Source organism: Cupressus sempervirens, chromosome 4 (assembly GCF_028749045.1).
Source record: "Cupressus sempervirens isolate cs-2001-9-10 chromosome 4, ASM2874904v1, whole genome shotgun sequence".
NCBI lineage: Eukaryota > Viridiplantae > Streptophyta > Pinopsida > Cupressales > Cupressaceae > Cupressus > Cupressus sempervirens.
The window spans coordinates 739961881-739984020 of NC_143121.1; the positions used below are offsets into that span (position 1 = coordinate 739961881).

Genomic DNA, 22140 nt, shown 5'->3' on the forward strand with positions numbered 1-22140 from the left:
TGAAGATGCTATATGGATTTCTGAATCTGAGTTGGATTCAGCTCAGGTTGTGACACTTGCATGATTCAGGAGAATCATTTCTTTCTACCTTGGTTGTCTGATGCAGGAGCATCTTGGGTTGATGTGTTATCTTGCTCATTTGTGTTCATTTTGCTAGTTGTTATCGAGTTGCAGCAATTGCTGAGTGCTAGTAATTTTGCAGTTTAAGCCGAGTTGAGGTTATCCCTCGTCATGTTAACACTTGGTTTAGTGTGTTATCCCATCCAACCTTGCAGTGTGTGTCGAGCTATCCTTCATGTGTCGAGTGATCCTTCATGTGCCGAGTTATCCCGTTGATGTCAAGTGTCAACATTTTGGACTAGTTTTCTGCATTTTTGGTGCAAGCCGACTTGTGGGATTTATTTTGACCGTGACATTTTTGATAAGATCTTTTCTTGGGATGTGTCTAGATCGTTGTTGGGTTGGCCTACATATTATGTAATGATCTAGAATGTTCTGTAAGCCATTTTGGCAAGTATAAATAGAGTGTTTAGGCTTAGAGTTAGGCATTTTTTTTTGAAGAGATTAGAGGGAGTTTAGAAGGGAACTGGAAAGTGCAAATTTGAAGTTGGACATTAGATCTTGAATGTATCTTGTATCTAGCAGTAACCTAAAAGGCCTTACAGCTAGGCATGTATGCTGATCATTTGTTAAATCAATAAAAGAATATTGTTCCCTCTCTTTGTGGTGTTGTTCTCTTTTTGTGTTTTCTTCCGTTGTGTTTGCTTTGCAAGGTTGATTTGGATTGTTGGGTGTGCCTTTGGCCCTAGTCTTTCTTTGCCCTCCTTGTGTCAATCTCCCCCTCCTCCTTATTCTAGTCTTCTAGGTCTTCTCTTTCTCCTTCTCTAAATTTTTCTCCTTCTCCTCCTCTTTCCCCCTCTAAAATACATATTCTAAATTTATAAATAATTACGCTACATTTTCATGTTTTTATAAGGGATTTTTTTCTTGGGAATTCTTGGTTCCTCCAATATCCTAACCTGATTTAATTTAATTTTTTTAATGTCTTTGGGTGTCAGACATACTAATATTTTCTATGATTGTTTGGTATTTTTAAATGCACTAAATTATGATTACCTTTAATTTTTAATTTTTAATTAGATATCAATAAAATTAGATTTTCTTATCTAAACAAAATGTAAGAACTTAGAAATTTAGTTAGTAGCCATATCAATTTAGAACTATGTTTTGTAAACTTAAGATTTTTTACATATTGTAATATTGCTATCAGGATTTAACTCTATAGTTTTTTTAGTCAAACTCATTGACCCACATTTCATGAGTAACAAGTCAACAGAAATCTATCTTCTCATGAGAATAAATGGAACACATAGCACTCATTGGATCTAGGTGATGCTCACAATGGTGAAGCATCAGAACTTCCCATTTCTTCTTGATATGAGTTTGCCTCTTCACTCCATCTTCTATGAAATATCCATTTGGAGATCTAAGATGAACTCAAATGTATCCATTTGGAGATCCATTTGCATAAGAAGAGGAGGTAAGAATATGTTAAATTTTCTTTCATGTTAAATGTTGTAAGTGTTAAGGTTGTAGCTTCTGTCGGATTGATTTTATCTTGAGATACCTTGTTGATGGTAAATCTTCTTTAAGTTAAATATCTTATATATATAATATATATAATATATATGTAATATAATATATAATATATTTTATATATAATAATATAATAATATATATTATATATTGTATATTATTATATAATAACATAATAATATACTACATATATTGTTGTTTATATATTACTATCAAATATGTTAACTAGTGATGATTAATCGTAGCGACATGTCTCTTCATGAGACATTTCTCCTCCTCTCATACGAAGAGACATGTCTCCTCCTCTCATATTTATATGAGATCCAAATCTGCATTTGCAAATCATCAATTACAATGGTCATTTTAGTACATTTGCAAAAAAGATCTAAGTTATTCAACATGATATCAGAGCCAAACTACAAATGATAATTGGTTGTGGCTATTAGTTTGAAAACAAATAATCCCTTAATAAATTTGTAATATGTTTAGCAAGATAGTATGTGATGGGCAAAGACATAGACAATGACAGCGCTTCAATACATTGTATGAGAACTGGTTTTTCCTTGTGCATTTCAGCACAGTTTGCAAGTTATAAATAAATGGATACTATACTTTTAGGTTGAGAATGTATGTCATTTGACACACAAACATAGGTTATCTCTCTTAACTGTCAAATCTTCTTGGTAGGTTGTCATCCATAAAATAAACTTCCATGAAGAGAAATATATTCTCTCTTACTAAGGAGTATCATGATAGGAAATAAGTGTCAAATTAGACAAATGAATGACATATAGCAACATCCACAGGTCTCATGGAAGCTTGAAGAATATTCAGGTGTTGACATTTAAGTCTGTACCATTGAAACAAGATGAACATTACCTATAGGTTTGAGGAACCACATGGTCTTTAGATCTAATGTGGCATTAGTTGCGCGGAGTCCAAATCTCTGTGTGAGCTATGAAGAGAAACATTGAATGAATGTGCAAATTGGGCTCCTTGAGGATGGAGAAGATGCATTGTAAAAAAAGTTTGTGCCTCATGAGATAGTTTAGAGTGTGTGGCGTTTGAGGACATTATGTTGATGCTTCTTGCATGATTGAAATGTCACTTGTAGAACTTGACATGCTTAGGCATAGTCTCTGAGAGCTTGCTGGTTGGGTTGTCTTCTGTAATAGCAAGGCAAAGGAAGCCAAAACCAAGAAGATCATATCTACTGGTGTGCTTGAAGAAAAGGAATATGTAGGTAGTTGTGCAAATCTAGTCCAAGTAGTTCTATCTATGGGTAATTGATTGTCAGATGTAAATCACTAATCTTTAGTAAAAAATAGGGTTAAATCTTGTTTTAGGCACCAATGAGGAGAAAAAAGAATGAGGGAAGGATGCATGTTGAGCCTAGTCATATTGAGTTCAAAGATTGTGAGTGTGGTCATATTGATATGTGAAAAGGATAACATTAATTACAATCAAAAAGAGAAATTTCTTCAGATTGTATGGTAATGGATGTCCAAGCATTTAAACCAAGAATTGGTCTCTTTTGAAGAAGCAGAGTACTGGTCATCGTCCAATTTACAAGAAAGAAAAATTTCTTGGGGAAACGTGGAACTCGATCACGCTTTGAGAATAACCAATACCACTCGACTTACGTGGCAAATCAATACACACAATGAACATTTTAATGAAAGGTTAAGTGAATAGAAAGAAAATCGACTCACCAAGGACTAGTGGCTTCCCTGTGCCGTTAAACCCGAATTCTCGTATTTATGCCTATGTGTACGTTTGCATTTTTTTTTACCATTGGAGATTTGCTGTCCACAGTTGGAAGGAATCTATGAGTCACATTAAGAAGAGGCATGGAGAATACAACCCATGTTGTAATGTTGGTATTCCTTCTGTATATCACATTAATTATGCTCTTAGGCCCCGTTTGGTTGCTGGCATAGGAATAGAAAATTAGAATAGAAAAATGGAATGGGAATGGAAATGAGGAATGGGAATAGAAATAGACAATTCCAATCATGTTTGGTGCACTTGGAATTCGACTGGAATATGTTAATCTATTGTTTGGTTGTACAAAAATAGAATAGGAATAAGGTTAAGTTTTGTATTTTTAAAAACATTTTTCCTAATTTTTTTTTAATTTATTATTTTTTTAGTTAATTCATTTTCATTTTCATTTTTATAAACAAATAGATATAATTTAAAAAAATGTTATAAATTTTTTTAAAAAAAAAATTTAACAAAAAAAATTCAAAAAGTAAAAGTACAAAAAAAAAAAAAAATCGAAATTTTTTAAAAAAAAAAATAAATTTAAAATTAAAAAAAAAAAAAAAATAATAAAAAATATTTTTTAATGGAAAATCAGAATGGGAATGGAAATGGCCTATTCCAATAACAAATATTTTTGGGCATAGACATATGCTCATTTTAGGGGCAAAATTGGAATATGTCTTCCTATTCCCAATTCCGATTGAGCTTACCAAACAACGAATATAAAACATATTCTAATTTCATTTTCCTATTCCACTCATATTTCGGCAACCAAACGGGGCCTTAATGCAGTTTTCCAAAGTTTTGTCCCCCAGGTTTCCACATCACTTTTAATAATGAATATATGGACGAGAAAATGTTTAAATCTGGATCAATCCAGTCAATGAGTGCCATTGTCTTCAAAAGTATTCCACATGGTCTTCCTCTTCAACACAGACGAATCAACCAATTAATTGGTGAGCTTTGTGAATCCATGACAAATAATTGTTTCAATCAATTTGAAGAAACAACACATGCCCATTCTTTGAAGCTGCATTATTTTTAATGGGATTTTAAGTTGGGCTCAGATATTAGCAAAGAAATTGGTAATTCCTGAAGTATACATCTGAACTGCAAGTGCTTGCAGCTGCAATATTTACTTCTCAGTGCCTCTTCCCAGAAAAAGGGTCACATTCCTCTCAAAGGTATTTTTCAGTGAGGTATAGATATTTTGAATATATCTATATGTCAATTTAAAATTATTATATTTATAATTAACTATTACTACTTTCATATTATCTACTATCAAGTTTTAGATAAAAAACAAGAAATTTTCCTAACACATGAGCCAACTTATTATATTCCATCACAATTTCTATGTAGAACTCTATTTAAAAATAGTAATTGTGAATTGTATAAATGGATTGGGATAAATCTTTAAGGTCAATGTTTCTAATATTTGATATTAAAAAGAAATTGTATATTATGTCAATTTATTTATTTCAATTTTTAAATTATCATTTTTATTAATGATTTTTACTTTTTTGAGATAATCTTTTGTTTTAATTTTGTCTTAGATTTTATTTCTTTTCTTAAGTCTTGAGATGGAACATATATTTTAAAATTCAATTATTTTAAAAATTTATTTTAATCAATTTATTACGCCGAGAGGCGTTCTATACAATGGCAGCACAGGAATATGCCAAGATTCCTTGTCAATAAAAAAGATTTGGGAGCAGTTACAAACTTCCAAATTAAATATTAAAAAAGAATTCCCGAAATAATAGTTGGCCGAAATAATAGGAAGCCAAATGGAGGCCAAAATAATAGGCCCGAAAAAGTACGGCCCGAAAAAGTAGGACCCGAAAAATAGGGCTCGGAAAAATAGGGGCAAAATAATTTCAATATGATTTTTTTTTTTGTTAAATATAATTTTGCATGCACATTCATGCTTATTTTTTGCGGGGAGTGGGGGAATTTGAAACAAATTCGTGGAATGTGAAGAGACGTCTGTTGGGGGATATGAGGAGCCTCTCAGAAGTTATAAAACCAAGGCTCCTCATTTAATTTTCATTTTATGTTTTTGCAGGAAGGAAGAGGTGGAGGTTATTGGAGGATTAGATTGGAGTTTTTGAATAGAAGTAAATTGAAGTTTTGGAGTAACATTTTTGCAGGTGAGATTTCTATTTTTTATTTACATTTTCATTTAGATTTAGATGTAGATGTAAATTGAAGTTCAAAATTAGTTATAATATTCTACTTTGATTTAGATTTCAATTTTAATTAATTTCATTTAGATTTAGAATTCTGTTCATAACTATTTAGGCTTGCATTTAATAGTTTAGTCTTGCATGTTTGATTTAGATTTAGATTTGTATTCAAAATCTATTTGATATATATATTTTATAATACTTTTCATTGTTAATGGTGCTTGATGGGAGTGTTTTAGGGATGTCTTCTTTTCTATTTCTGAAATATTTTGGTCCACTATGTACTTTCCTAACCAAATCTATCCATTTTCTTTTGATTCATGCATGGAGCTTCCTGACGCTATTAGCGCGTTGCTGGGACTGAATGGGAATGGATTAAAGATAAATGACTGACTCTGGATCTGGATATGCATTTGGAATTGGCTCTGTTGCGGCTCCAATTTATAGGTTCCTTCCAGTCTATGAGCGCACTAAAATCTTTGCAGAATTCAGAAGATCCATGACAAATTGAAACATTGAATTTTTGGAGCCTTTTGATTTCAATTTCTATTTGACTTTGATTTGGGTCATTGTATTTGGACAAAATTCCAGAGTTGCTCGGTCTTCTCAGATTTTATTTATTTTATTTCTCTGTAAATGTTGTTAATAAGAATGAGTCTTGTTCATTTGAGTGTTGATAGCATCAATCTCTCTATTTTGAAAATATAGTATTTGTAATGTTTTTATAAAAAAAACCTAAATGAATATTCGATTGTTCTGTGATAGATTGTTCTGTGAGGTTCCAACTTGGAGCTAATAAGATGCTCACTTCTAAAAACTCTTCGTAGTATAACCTTGTGTCTTCTTTAAGTTCTTTACTAATCTTTATCGCCTCCCTGCAATGGATTGTTTTTCAGTGTATTTTAGCCGGTGTGATTCATGAGTATGGAATCAGTTTAAACTATTGATGCAAGAATGAAAATCCATGGCAAACCCATTTTGGATTCCGTCATACTCTTCTATCAATGTGAAAAAAAATTATTTCCCACTTACATTAATATTAATTGGTATGGATTTACTTTCATTATATAATGTATGATATGAACAAAATAATTTATATTAGAGAAGATACAAATAGTTGGAAGTCAGGAATAAATTGTTGTTACATAGTTTTAAAATCTGTATTATGCAGAACAACAAATCTTTTACATAGTTTTAAAATCTGCATTATGCAGAATAGATCTATGTTGTGTAGATTTTCTATTTTTAATTTAATCACGTTTTAAACAGAGCAATCAAGTTTTACAATGGGGTGGGTAGATTTGGTAATTTAGTAATTCAATATAAAAGTCATCATTTAATCAATAAAATACACTTCAACACAGTTTATTTCTGGCTTGCATCCTGAGCATTTGATATTTTAGTCATTCATTTTAATATTTTCAACTTTGACATTTTATATCTTGATATTGCTTACTCATCTTTGGAAGATGCAATGCCAAGATGAGACAAAGTTCATTCAAAACCATTAGATAAATGAAAAAAATTAATGCATTTAGTGCACAAAATAAAGAATGCATATGCAATCAATTTTTTTTATCAATCTTTATGATAGCTTTTTTTAAAATAGAAAATAAAAAATAGAAAATAGAAATTATTCTTTTATGTATGTAGAAAAAAATTAGAAAGATTTTATGTATGTAAAAAATTAAAAGAATTCTATATACATTTAGATTTTTTGAAAAGAATTCTATTTACATCTAGATATTTTGATTGAAATAACCATAATGTAAAAACAAAATATAAAATAGAAATGTTAATATATGTATGTAGAAAAAATTAGAAAGATTGCATGCATCTAAAAAAATTCTATTTACATCTAGATTTTTTTAGAATGGAAAAAAATGGATAATAGAAATATCAGTTGCATGTTTGTAGAAATAAATTAGAAAAACATGTATCTAGAAATTAAAAAGATTCTATATGTGTCTAATTTTTAGATTTTACTTTATTCTAAACTAATTATTGATGGATATATATTTTAAAAATATTTATGTAGTTTAACGTTTATATTTTAATTAATTTGTATGCAAATAGCAAAAAGAATAAATATTTTATATATATGTAGATTAATTTCTATTTTTAAAATTTACAAGTAAATAAGTACTTTATTCATTTAAAGTAAACAAGTTTTTAAGTAATATATTTTTATTTTAGAAATATATTAATCATAATGTTCATTTATTATTACTTATTTAATATACTTACTCTAAAATCTAAGACAATAGAAATGATATTTTATTAACTTTGAAATAGGGAAGAGTCAAGCAAGTTCGTTTACAAAAATACCAAAAATATATTTGGTCTTTGATCAAATTGGAGTTAATATTAGAAATATAAATATGATCATTAACAGTTAAGCTAAATTCAGTTCAAAACAATAATATTATTTAAATTTAAATAAAATAAGCCATGTTTACTTTGAAACATCAAAAAACTAATTAACTAATACAATAATTAAAATAAATGAATCTATTATGACATATAGAAAAATATTTTCGAAGTATAATTTCTTTGTTTTTCAATCAATATGAGTTTTTTTTTCTACTTGAAAAGATAAACCATCCTAATTGTCATCCTTAGTTAACCCTAACAGCAACCCCTACCTGAGCCCTAGCCCCAAAAATGATGTACAATCTAACTATAATCCAAAATTAAACTATAATTATAGCACTAAAACATATCCCTATTGATATTCTAAACTCTAATCATGACAAAAATCTCAGCCCAAACCATAATCTAAACCAAAAACCTACACACTAATATTGGTTATAGTCCTAACCCTAAAATCTAACCCTTAACCATAATGTAAAAACAAACTCCAGAATATTGATCAAAATCCTAAACCTAACTATAGGGATAACCATGATATTAAACTCTAAATCCAGTCCCAAGGTCTTAACCATGGTGTAAACCTATAACCGAACTCTTAAAAAATTTACTAATCCCTGATCCTAATCACATTCCCAACTTTAAAATTGAACCATAAACCATAGTTGTAACCATAATCATAAACTTAAACAAAACCCTAACCCTAAAGGTACAATCATAAAATTAATCATAGCTTAGACCCTAATCCTAGCACAAACCACAATCATGACCAAATATAAATCGTCACCTTACCCCTAATCATAATTTCAATGTTAACCCTAACATTAGTTTCAATCCTACCAGGATATGAACCCTAATATATACTTCACCTTGATCCTCACCCTAATCTTAAGTCTAATTAAACCCTGACTAAAACCTAATCTAAATGATATATCTAACTATAATCCTAACTGTAACTATCATACAACCCAATGCTAACCCTCATGTATATTTAATCCCTAATCTTAACTCTAAATATTCTATAAACTCTAGAATTGACCTTGATTCTAACCATAACCCTAAAATCTAAATTGTAACCATAGCACGAAAGGTGGGGACCCCCGCTACGTGGCACAATTCTAGGTCTTGGAGCCTCGCGAAAGCACTACAGAGTGAGGAAATGTCAGAAAGGTGACATGTGGTAGCATGACGCAATTCTGGGCTTTAGAGCATTGAAGAAACAATGCAGCGTAAGGAGGCGCTACAATGGAGACTCATGGAAAGAAGAGGAAAGACTTTCATGTCGCTGGCAGAAAACTACGAAAAGAGATAACATGATGTGTTAACCTCCCACAAAAAATGCAAGGTTGACCACAATGGGGAATTTGGTTTCCCCAAAAATGAATGATGGTCATCGATGAAGGTCTTCCTCTCGAAATAGACGGCATACATGCATCGTGAATCCTCACATATGAAGGATTAAGTCACAACCGTTGATGTAGATTCTCCCCTCAAAAAGGATGACTGAGATGCAACGAGGAAACTCCTCCCAATGAAGGATTAAGTCACATTCGTCGAACAAGATTGGCTTTATTTCCAATGGATGACTAAGATGTAGTGAAGAGATTCCTCCCAACAAACGAAGCAGATAGCACAAAAGGTGTGAACCCCCTCCATGTGGCACAATTTTGGGTCTCAAAGACTCATGAAAGCATTGTGGAGTGAGGAAATGTTGGAAAGGCAATGCGTGGTAGCATGATGCAATTCTGGGCTTAAGAGAATTGAAGAAACAATGTAGCATGACGATGCATCAGAATGGAGATGCATGGTAGCATCTTGTGCAATTCTAGGCTTTAGAGTGTTTTGAAGACACTAGCATATAAAGAAACGTTAGAATGGGAATGCATGGCAACATCTTACACTTTTGGGAAGATGAGAAGATAGCTCGTGAAGAAATAAGAGTTATCGAATCTCGCAGCATGAATCAACCTGACCAAGAAAAAATGATCCAACGTGGTCAATGAAGAAATCGAGCCAACACAAAATGTTAGCCACCAACTTTAGCGATGGTAACCCTCTACAAAGAACCTATCCCATTTAAGGTCTCTCAGATCAGACATCAGTGATGGGTTGAATAGGGGAAAACAATAGCACACAATGCCCTCCTAAATGAAATTCTAAATGTAACACTAATAACCATGGTCCTACTTCTTTCCCTAACCTTATCCATGAGCGTGGGAATATACATATTATTATGTAGGGCACCTTATATAATAATAAATATAATCTAAAATCCCAACCCCTACTCCCCTCCTAACTATAACTGTGACCATAAGAAAACTTCTAAATATAACCCTTCCTCTAACTCTAACCCTAACCCTAACCCTAACTATAACTGTAACCCTATCCCTACCACTAACTGTAACCCTGAATCTAACTCTACCATAATTGGACTTTAACCCTAACTATAACTGTAACCCTAAACCTAACTCTAACCTTAACCGTAACCCAAAACCTAACCCTAATCGTAGCTAGAATTCTAATACTCTGTCTACCCCTAACTCAAACTATAGCCCTAACTATAACTCAAACTCTAACCCTAACTCATATTCTAACCCTAAACCTAACCCTAATCTTGACCCTAACCCCAACCCTAAGCCTAAGCCTAACCCTTTGTCTACTCCTATCTCTAACCCTAACCCTAACCCTAATCCTACCCCTAACTCTAACCCTAAATCTAACTCTTACTATAAATCTAACTCTACCATAATTAGACTCTAACCCTAACCCTAACTTTAATCCTGACTGAAACCCTAACCCTAACCCTAACTCTAACCTTAACCCTGACTCAATCCCCTTACCCTAACCTTAACATTGATATAACTCTCTCTATATATAACCCTAACTCTAAATATAAACGTATCCCTAGCCCTAACCCTAACCCTAAATCTAACTCTAACCCTAACTGTAAGCGTAACCCTACCCCTACCGATAACTCGAACTGTAAATCTAAGTCTACCATAATTGGATTTTAATTTTAACCCTAAACCTAACTCTAAACTTAACCCTGACTCAAAACTCTAACCCTAACCCTAACTCTAACATTAACCCAACTGTAAAATTTCTATTGGTAACTCAAACCCTAAACCTAACCCTAATTCTAGCCCTAACTCTAACTCTAGCTCTAGCTCTAACCCTAACTCTAACCATAACTCAAACTGAAACCCTAAACGTAACCCTAATCCTAACCCAAATTATAATGCTCTGTCTACCCCTAACTCAAACTATAACCCTAACCCTAACTCAAACTCTAACCCTAACTCATACTCTAACCCTAAACCTGACCCTAGCCCTAACCCTAACCCAAAACCTTACCCTAACCCTAACCCTAACCCTATCTATAACCCTAACCCTAACCCTAACTCTAATCCTAATCTTAACCCTAATTCTAATCCTAACACTAACCTTAACCCTACCCCTAACTCTAACCATAAATCTAACTTTGCCATAATTAGAATCGAACCCTAACCCTAACCTTAACCCTAGCTCAAACCCTTACCCTAACTTTGTCCCTAACCATATATCTACGTATGACTATAACATTTTACATTACAATATCCCAAAAATAAAATATATATTTTTATCTAAATTAAACTCCTTATATTAAATTTAAAATAATATTTGACTCAAACCTTAACCGTAACCCTAACCTTAACCATGAACATTACTCTAACCCTAACCTTAACCATAAACATAACTCTACGCCTAACACTAACCCTAATTCTAACTCTACCATAATTGGACTCTAATCCTATCCCTAACCCTAACTATAAGCATAACTCTAACCCTAGCCTTAACCATGAGCATAACTCTAACTCTAGATCTGACTCTACCATAATTGGACACTAACCCTAACCCTAACCTTAATTTTGATCCTAACTCAAACCCTAACCCTAACTCTAACCTTAACCTTGATTCAAACCTTAACCCTAACCCTAACCCTAGCCTTACTATAACCCTAACTCTAATCATAACCATAACCATAACTCTAACCCTAACCTTAACCATGACCATAACTCTAACCCTAACCTTAACCATAAACATAACTCTAATCTGAACCTTAACCATAACTCTAATGATAACCATAACCATAATTCTATCCTTGACCTTAACCATAGCTCAAACCCTAACCCTAACTCCAACCCTAACCCTAATGCTAACCCTAACCCTAATTCTATCCCTAAGGTTAACATTAACTGTAATGTTAACTTTGTCCCTAACCATATATCTACGTATGAATATAACATTTTACATTACAATATCCCAATTCTTTTTATTTATCTAAATTAAATTCCTTATATTAAATTAAAATATATATTTGACTCAAACCCTAACCTTAACCCTATCCCCACTATAACCCTAACCATAACCATAATGATGACTCTAACCCTAACCTTAACCATGAGCATTACTCTAAACCTAACATTAACCATAAGCATAACTCTACCCCTAATTCTAACCCTAATTCTAACTCTACCATAATTGGATTCTAACCCTATCCCTAACCCTAACTATAAGCATAACTCTAACCCTAGCCTTAACCATAAGCATAACTCTGACTTTGGATTTGACTCTACCATAATTGGACTCTAACATTAACCCTAACCTTAATTTTGATCCTAACTCAAACCCTAACCCTTTAAACTCTAACCTTAACCTTGACTCAAACGTTAACCCTAACCCTAACATTAGCCTTACTATAACCCTAACACTAACCCTAATCATAACCATAACCATAACCATAATCCATATGCATTGCATGAAGCTAAAACAACACACATGCTTTTATTGTTGGAATAATTCCACCTTACTATCTCCACGTTGCCAGTCAGTTATAACAAAACTACTAGTTTGTCATATTTCCCAGCCATTGACTGTTAGTGCTGTCAAAATAATACTAGGTCCTCTACAATATATGAGGAAGTTAGTTTATTTGCAACATGAATTCAGGGAAGTTCTACCAACCTATAGGTGTTGGAAGCATCTATATATAGAGAGAGCCACTGTAATGTGTTGCTATACTTAGATTAATAAAACAATATCTTTATCTTTCAAATTTTTTTTGTGTTGTTGTTCTTTTCTCTTAAGTTTCTCTATGTTTTCTTCATGGTATCAAAGCAACTTTTGATTCATGGGCTGTGATATGGTTTCTTGCTCTGATGTATGACTATATCAGAGCATCTATGATTCACAGCTTATGGTAAAAATTGTTTGTGTGAAGTTTTAGTTTTTTTGCTGCATGTTATTTATGATTGAGCAACATCAAATAAATCTACGAATATTTTGGAGAAAGCTAGAAGAATCCAATAAAGTGTTTATCATAATCATATGAGAAAATGTCTTTTAATGCCAAGCTGAAGAAAAATCAGAAAAGTGTTGAATATCGTAGGAAGCAAGACACTGTTGTTTGTGTAGTTCTTAAAAAAAATATTGAGTAGTTTGGGCTTTATGTTGGCTATTAGATCTATCGTTTTTATTGGATTTGAGTGTCTAGGTATAGAAAATAGTTGGGAGATGGTATGTTAAAGTTTTTTTTTTATCACATAATGAAGATGATGTAGGATGTAAGTGTATGGATTGGTAGTAAGTGGATATGTCAATTTAAATGTGAAGGTTATGTTGTCAAGTTTTGGTCATGTAATGGAAGATTGTTGAATCAAATATCCCTCAAGTGAGTATTGTACCTAATCTATTGTAAGAGGTGCATTATCCGTTGTGCTCGACGCCTCAAAAGTTTTAGATATTGATGAACCATGTATCTGAAAAATATTTCTAGAGAACTATTGAGCACAATGGCTAGGTACCCATGTGACTCGGTAGATGGATTATTTTTTATATGGACTCAATACTAGTGTGCATGAGAAAAGTTTAGAGTTGGTTTCTCCATCATTGGATCAATGGTTTTGTGAAGTTTGAAGGGTTTGTGGTAATCCAAAACCACTTGTTTAGGTGAATCTATTGAAAGCTTTGTGGTAAGCCAAAACCACTTATTTAGGTGAAAAACCTAAAAGTCTTGAAGGGTTTGCGGTAATCCAAAACCATTTGGTTAGGTGAAAAACCTAAAAGTCTTGAAGGGTTTGTGGTAAACCAAAACCACTTGTTTGGGTGAAAGATCCTAAAGCATTTTTTGAAGAGTTTGTGGTAAGCTAAAACCACTTAACAAGAGGAATGAATTTTTCCATAGTGATAGTGATAGGGGAAACTAAAAATTTCTAATACAAAAATGAGACACAGTAGGCTTTCTTCCACTCCAAGCCTCTTCAGGGGTTATGTTCATGACAACCTTTGTAGGAGTTCTATTTAGAATATAAACTGCTGTATGAATTGCTTCAGCCCAAAGATTTACCTCTATTTGTTCTTATAATTCTTAGAAATTTCCAACTTTTCTTTTCAGTTAGAACCTTAAACTCCTTAAATTTATGAAACACTTCCTCCTTCTTTTGTAGAAAGTATACCCAAATTCTTCTTGAATAGTCATCTATGAATGTGATAACATACCTTGCACCTCCAAGTGAGGATGTTTTGAAAGGACCCATTACATCGCTGTGGACTATGTGTAAAGGCGTTTTGGTTCTCCATGATTTTGCTCGTGGGAAACTTTTTAAATGTTGCTTGCCCATTGCACATCCTTCACATACTGCTTTTGTTGGAGAGATTCTTGGTAGACCATGCACCATCTTCAACTTCTCTATAATTTTGAGACTTTGATAGTTTACATGCCCTATACGCTCATGCCACAAGCTGCTCACATCATCGTACTTTGCAATAGCACATAAATCTTTATTTCCAATAAATTCTTGAAATTTATAAAGCCCATTTTCCTCTCTACCAATTGCAGTCACTTCATAATTTTTATTCACATCCTTGACTAAGCATTTATCATTGTAAGATTCTACTTTGTCTCCTTGATTTGCAATTTGAAAGACATAGAGAAAATTTGTTGATAGTTGAGGGACAAGCTTCACATTTTTTAACATTCCATTATTTACTTGCACATTTCCACTTCCTTGAACTTCTAGAGGACTATTATCTCCTAGATATATATTCTCACCATTGCTTTCACTGAATAACTCAAACTGCTCCTTATTATGTGACATATGTTGTGTGCAACCAAAATCAATTATCCATTCATCCTTAAAAGAACTATTTGCTTTAAGTGCTACATAGAAGGTATTCCTCTTAGAATCAAATGATTTTGTAGACTTATTCTTTTCTAAATCATTAATCCTTTTGTAACATTCATTAGCTTTGTGTCATTTCTTACCACAGTGATGACATTTCCACTTACTTCTATTTGGATTCCTATATGAATTATTATTATCTCCATACTTCCAAATCTTTCAATTAGATCTATTATCTTGTGTCCTTTGATGATATTGTTTTTCTTTCATTAAAAATGCTTGAGATTCACAATCAAAAATAGAGGATTCTCTTTCTTTTATTTGACATTTTTCTTCTTGAATTAACTTAGCACACAACCCATTAGATTTAATGCCTTTTAATTTATCAACAGTATTAAGTCTCCTTATAAAAGATTGATAAGAGCCTAGAAGATTTTGTGAAATTATTTGCACAAAATCCTTATCATCTATGATATTTCCAAGAGAAACCAATTCATTTTTCTTTTCCTTTAATTTACTTAAATGAGTCACTACTTCCTATGAGCCTTTTAATTTTAGATTATACAACTTTTTGATGAGAGATATAATCCATACATCACTTGAATTTTGATACAAACTTTCCAAGATCTTCCATACTTGGCACTCCTCTTCTTTCATTTCAAACTTCTGGAAAAACTTCTTCTGAAAGCGTTAACTTTATCAAAGCAGATGCCTTCTTGTCTCTCCTATTCCAATCATCATGTTCTTTTCTAGAATCTACTAGTCTCTGCTCACTACCATTTGCAATATCATAACAGTTCTGTAGAGTTAGAGACATTTCAATTTGTGAAACCCAATCATAGTAATTCTTTCCATTCAATCTAATTGAGGGTAGAGGAGTACTAAGAGAATCCATTAATCAACTTCTCTTCTTTTTTGAAAAAAATAGAACTTTCAGCACGTCAAAGTTAACAAGGACATGAAATTATTACCAAATTTGTGTAGAGAATAAACTTAGTGTTGTTCAACCAATTTTTAGCCTGCAACAAAGAAGATTAGAGATTTTCTCCATAAAGCCACTGCCCAGAAATTAGATCTACTCAAAAGAAGGTGGATGAAAAATTGTATAGGTAGCTTGTCGGTAGTCTCTTATATCTTACCATAACTAGACCAAATATTGCATATGTTGTTAGTGTTGTATCCAGGTACATGGAAAACCCACGCTTTGATCATTGGAAGGCTGCTAAGAGGATCTTGAAGTACATCAAAGACCCTTACAAGCTTGGCACTGAGTACCAACATGGAGGAGACCCTACTTTAGTAGGCTATATAGATTTTGATTATGTAGCTGATATTGATGATAGGAAATCAACTTCAGGATATATCTTCCACCTTGGATTCAGACCAATCTCTTGGAGCAGCAAGATGCAATCAACAGTGACACTATCATCAATAGAAGTCGAATATATTGTAGCATCAAAGGCATCTCAAGAAGCTCTATGGATCAGAAGACTACTTGAAGAGACATGTCATCAACAAGCTCATCGAACTACCATATTTTGAAACAACCAAAGCACTATTAAGCTTGCAAAGAATCCTGTCTGCCATGCAAGATTCAAACATATTGAAGTTCACCACCACTTTGTTTGAGATCTCATGGAGAGTGAAGTAATCAAGCTACACTTCTGTGGCATTGAAGATCAAATTGTAGATATATTTACCAAAGCATTATCTACTATCAAATTTTTCAAGTTTAGAAAATTGCTATATCTCAAAGAGGTTGATGTTTGAATTCATTCTTGTAATAATTTCTCCCACTTAAAGATGCATTCATGGTAGAAATTAAGGGAAGGTGTCGGAATAATTCCACCTTATTATCTCCACATCACTGGTCCGTTATAACAAAATTGCTAGTTTATCATATTTTCCAGCCATTGGCTTTTAGTGCTGTCAAAATAATATCAGATCCTCTGCAATGTATGAGGAAGTTAGTTTATTTTCAACATGAATTCAAGAAAGTTCTACCAACCTATAGGTGTTGGAAGGCTCTCTATATAGAGAGAGCCATTGTAATGTGTTGTTGTAGCTAGATTAATAAAACAATATCTTTCTCTTTCAAATTTGTTTTGTGCTGCTATGCTTTTCTCTTAAGTTTGTTTATGTTTTTTTCATTTATACTAATAAACAAAAATAATAATTTGAATCCATGTAATCACAAGACAAGCTACAATGGATGGAATGTTAGTATTTAAAATCCAAATGAATATATATTATTTACTTACCACATTTAGCGGCTAAGATTGCCCTATACTCTTCCATGTCTTGTATATTAATCGAAAGAATAGACTCTGTTTGACATCGCAGGGCTAGTATTCCAAATTTCCGCCAGTTATCTACCTGGGGAGGTAAGCCCAATACCACTATTTATAATAAAAAAATGAATCTTATTAAGGCGAAGGTAGTGACAGCTAAAAAATAGAGAAAGAAACATATCTATTTTCTATCATTTACGATTGTCAATGCAATTGCAATTACGAAGAATATCCATTTCGCACACATTCTCTGTTTTGTGTGTGTCTAGTTTTTTATATTATCATAGTGTTGTTAACGTGTCTCTGTAGCTTTTGGACTATTAGGGCACTCCTTTAGGCCTAGTTGTATTTGGGCAATACCTTAATTTTACTACACTTAATCAAAATAAAAATGAAAATAATAAGTTCAAACATTCATAAATACTTAAAGCAACAAATGTAAATGTGACCTATGAATCCTGCAATATATAGTAAATATATAATGTTAATAAAAGACAACTAGAAATATCATGTTAACATGAAGCTATCTTCACATTTTAATATAGTATTTAAAAAAATGTCATGATGACATCAAGCTCCCTTACCTTCCTACCCATTTACTTGTTCCTGCAATTTCAATACATCAAAGTTGTGATCTTCACTTTTTTTCCTACTATTTTCATTTTTTACTTAACTATTTGTATAATATTTTTAGTATCACTGTTTAATTCAAACAATGAAATTTAAAATTAAAAACATTTTTATATTCAAATATTCTATTTTTAAATAGATGAGTACTTTGAAGAATAATTAGAAAGCATGTATTTAGTTAAAAAACAAAAACAAAATGACACAACGTAATATTCAAAATGTGCATGCTTTGAAAATTAGCTAGAGACCCTATATTTATTAATAAATAATCAATAAAAAAATGACAAACTAGATAGTACTGGTGACCTTCCTATTAATAGAACATATAATATAAATAAACATTTTACTAGTGAGGCCAGCCGTCCAAAATGACTCTGACTTTTTCTGCTTCAGCTTTTGATTTGAATGAAAGTTGACTGACGCTGCAATCAACCCATTCAATTCATCGCTAAAATTGATGACATGAAACACAAATTCTACTTCTAACTGGGTTGCACAACACGGATTTGATCTCAGCTACAAAATGAGGTGCAGCTCTTGCTTTTCTATTCTTCTTTTCTTCTTTGTAATGATTTTTTCTTCTGTGAAATCCGATTACAGATGGCATAATTGTAACAATGATTCAACTTACGCCAACAGCAGTACATATTCTGCTAATCTGAACCGAGTCATGTCGGATCTATTTACAAATACATCTCTAAATTCGGGGTTTAACAAATCTTTCTATGGTCAAACACCCAACAAGATCTATGGTCTTCTGCAGTGTTTTGGGAACTTATCAGCACAGAAATGCTCAGACTGTGCACAAGCAGCAAAGACTTCTCTCATGGAGCATTGCGCGAACACCACAGGTGGCATGATATTGATGGATGACTGTTTTTTGCGCTATGACAACTCTAATTTCATTTCAACCCTCGATACCAACGTATATAAAAAGCTGTGGAATCCCATTGAAGTCGACACGAGCAATATGGATGATTTCAAAGCCAAAACCTCTATTCTTCTCTCCAACTTGTCCAATCTAGCTTTAGATCCTGCAAATAAGCGATTCGCCATGGGAACGACCAACTACTCCACATCCAAAAATGTCTATGGGCTCGTTCAATGTTGGAGATATTTATCTATCAATGATTGCAAGAATTGTTTGTTTACAGCAAGAAAAACTGTGGAGGATTGTTGTTCTATGAACCAAGGAGGTCGGGGTCTGTTAGGAAACTGCGTGGTCAGATTTGAGTCATATTCATTTTTCAACACTACAGTTGTATCTTCTCCACCTACTTCAACAACTTCTGCACCTCCCACAGCAGGACAGACCCAATCAAAGAGTAAGCACAAACACCTCCTTTTAATATTTGTTGGATTCTATGTCTGATATTCTTGTATTGAAAAGAATCTGCACTGCAGAGAAGCAGTCAAAAGTACCCTTAATCTTGGGAGTATTTGTCTAATTGCAATGAGAAAAAGAGTGAGATTTGTCATTTTTAGGAGCCCAGTCACCCACAACGAAGGTGCTGCGTCCAATTTTTTTTGTTCTCTGTTGGGTTTAGTTTTTAAACAAAAAAATTCTGAGTTTTTATAATTTTCTTTCCTACACAGAGGGGCATGGGTATTCTGCCGAATCTCGTTTACTCATACCTGACCAGCAACATTTACTCATGAGCTTAGGGACATTGGCAGAAGCCACACAAAATTTTCATGAAAATAACAAGCTTGGAGAGGGAGGCTTTGGAAGTGTATACAGGGTGGGGCTATATTGTATCCTTGACCTTAATCAACACTGTGTTCATAAGGTTATTAAGGGGGAAATTTCTTTAAGAGAAATGCAGAGCTCTAATTCTGGTTTGATCTTTCAGGGAACAAATAGAGACGGGAAGGACATAGCAGTCAAAAAGCTGTCTGCAAAATCTTTCCAAGGTACAATGGAGTTCATGAATGAAGTGAAGCTAATATCTAATGTTCAGCACCGAAATCTTGTGAAGCTGTTAGGATGTTGCACAGAAGGAGATGAACGGTTGCTTATTTATGAATATCTTCCCAATAAGAGCCTGGATACTTTTCTCTTTGGTGAGTTATGTTCTCTCTTTATTTATTACATATAATATAATATTATTTTGCAGAGTCATAGTTTAAACATTATACATTTAGCTTCATTTCAGTACTAAAAGTGTTAAATAGTCAAAATTGACTTATTTTTTCCAAGCTTAATTTTTTTCCTTAGCATGTGATGCTTTGAAGAATGATGGATAGAATTGGGATTAGAGATCCAGAAAAGCGAAGACAGCTAGATTGGCAACAACGCTATAACATCATCACTGAAATTGCTCGGGGTCTTCTCTATCTTCATGAAGATTCACAGGTGAAAATCATTCACAGGGATATTAAAACAAGCAATATTTTGCTTGATGACAAATTTAATCCTAAAATAGCTGACTTCGGTTTAGCCAGAATTTTCCCAGAAGATGAAACACAAATCCAAACAAGAATTGCGGGCACAATGTAAGGACCCCAATGATGATTGAAATTGTTTAAAATTATTTTTCAATTTTTCTAAGTGGGGTTTATTTGTGAGGCAGAGGTTACATGGCTCCAGAGTATGCAATGCGAGGACAACTGTCAGTTAAAGCTGATGTTTATAGCTTTGGTGTGCTAGTGCTTGAGATTGTCAGCGGAAGGAAAAACTTAGATATTCATTTAGACCAGGGGATGCAGAATCTGTTGGAATGGGTACCAAATCAATCTACCACTATATGTTTGTTTTCAATAATGGATTTCAATTCCAGATATCAAACTTAAAACTGACGGCACTAAGGAATAAATTAAGCTTGAAAATATAAGTCAACTTTGACTATTTAACACTTTTAGCTTAGGAATCAAATCTTAATGTATTATGTTCAAACAATCTCAAAACTGACAGATACTGATAGATATAATTTGTGATTTATACAGGCATGGAGAGTTTATAGAGGAGGAGATGTGATAACTATGGTTGAGCCAACATTAAGAGAGAGGTGCTCATAGGATCTTGTGGTACGATGCATTCATGTGGCACTTTTGTGTGTACAAGCTGATGCCACAGTTCGTCCACTTATGTCCAAAGTTGTTCCGATGATATTGAGCAATTCGGTGACATTGCCAGTTCCATCAAAGCCGGCGTTTTTAAGTGGCTCGGATTCAAGTAAAGGACTAGAATTAGTAAGGCACGGAAAGGAGACACCCACATTTGAAGACTCGCAGACATCTGGAACCACCGCTTCTTCTGCGTTGGGCGTTCCATCGGTAAATGAAACCTCCGTCACTAACATGGGGCCAAGATAAGGTAGGTATTGACATTTAGGCTCCGTTTGGTTGCCGGAATATGGGTGGAATAGGAAAACGAAATTAGAATATGTTTTATATTCGTTGTTTGGTAAGCTCAATTGGAATAGAGAATAGGAAGACATATTCCAATTTTGCCCCTAAAATGAGCATATGTCCATGCCCAAAAATATTTGTTATTGGAATAGGCCATTTCCATTCCCATTCCGATTTTCCATTAAAAAATATTTTTTATTAATTTTTTTTTTTTTTTTTTGTACTTTTACTTTTTGAATTTTTTTTGTTAAATTTTTTTAAATTTTTTTTTTTTTATAACATTTTTTAAAATTATATCTATTTGTTTAAAAAAATGAAAATGAAAATGAATTAACTAAAAAAAATAAATTAAAAAAAAATTAGGAAAAATGTTTAAAAAAATACAAAACTTAACCTTATTCCTATTCTATTTTTGTACAACCAAACAATAGATTAACATATTCCAGTCGAATTCCAAGTGCACCAAACATGATTGGAATTGTCTATTTCTATTCCCATTCCTCCTTTCCATTCCCATTCCCATTTTCTATTCTAATTTTCTATTCCTATGCCAGCAACCAAACGGGGCCTAAGAGCATAATTAATGTGATATACAGAAGGAATACCAACATTACAACATGGGTTGTATTCTCCATGCCTATTCTTAAGGTGACTCATAGATTCCTTCCAACTGTGGACAGAAAATCTCCAATGGTAAAAAAAAATGCAAACGTAGACATAGGCATAAATACGAGAATTCGGGTTTAACGGCACAGGGCCCCACATGACGATTGTACAACTATGAGG

The 22140-nt window shown here is 32.9% G+C and overlaps 1 pseudogene; it reads left to right on the top strand.

Moving 5' to 3' along the window:
- Positions 1-18482: 18482 nt before the first annotated feature.
- LOC149563472 (cysteine-rich receptor-like protein kinase 15) lies at positions 18483-21331 on the top strand (annotated as a pseudogene).
- The last annotated feature ends 809 nt before the right edge of the window (positions 21332-22140 follow it).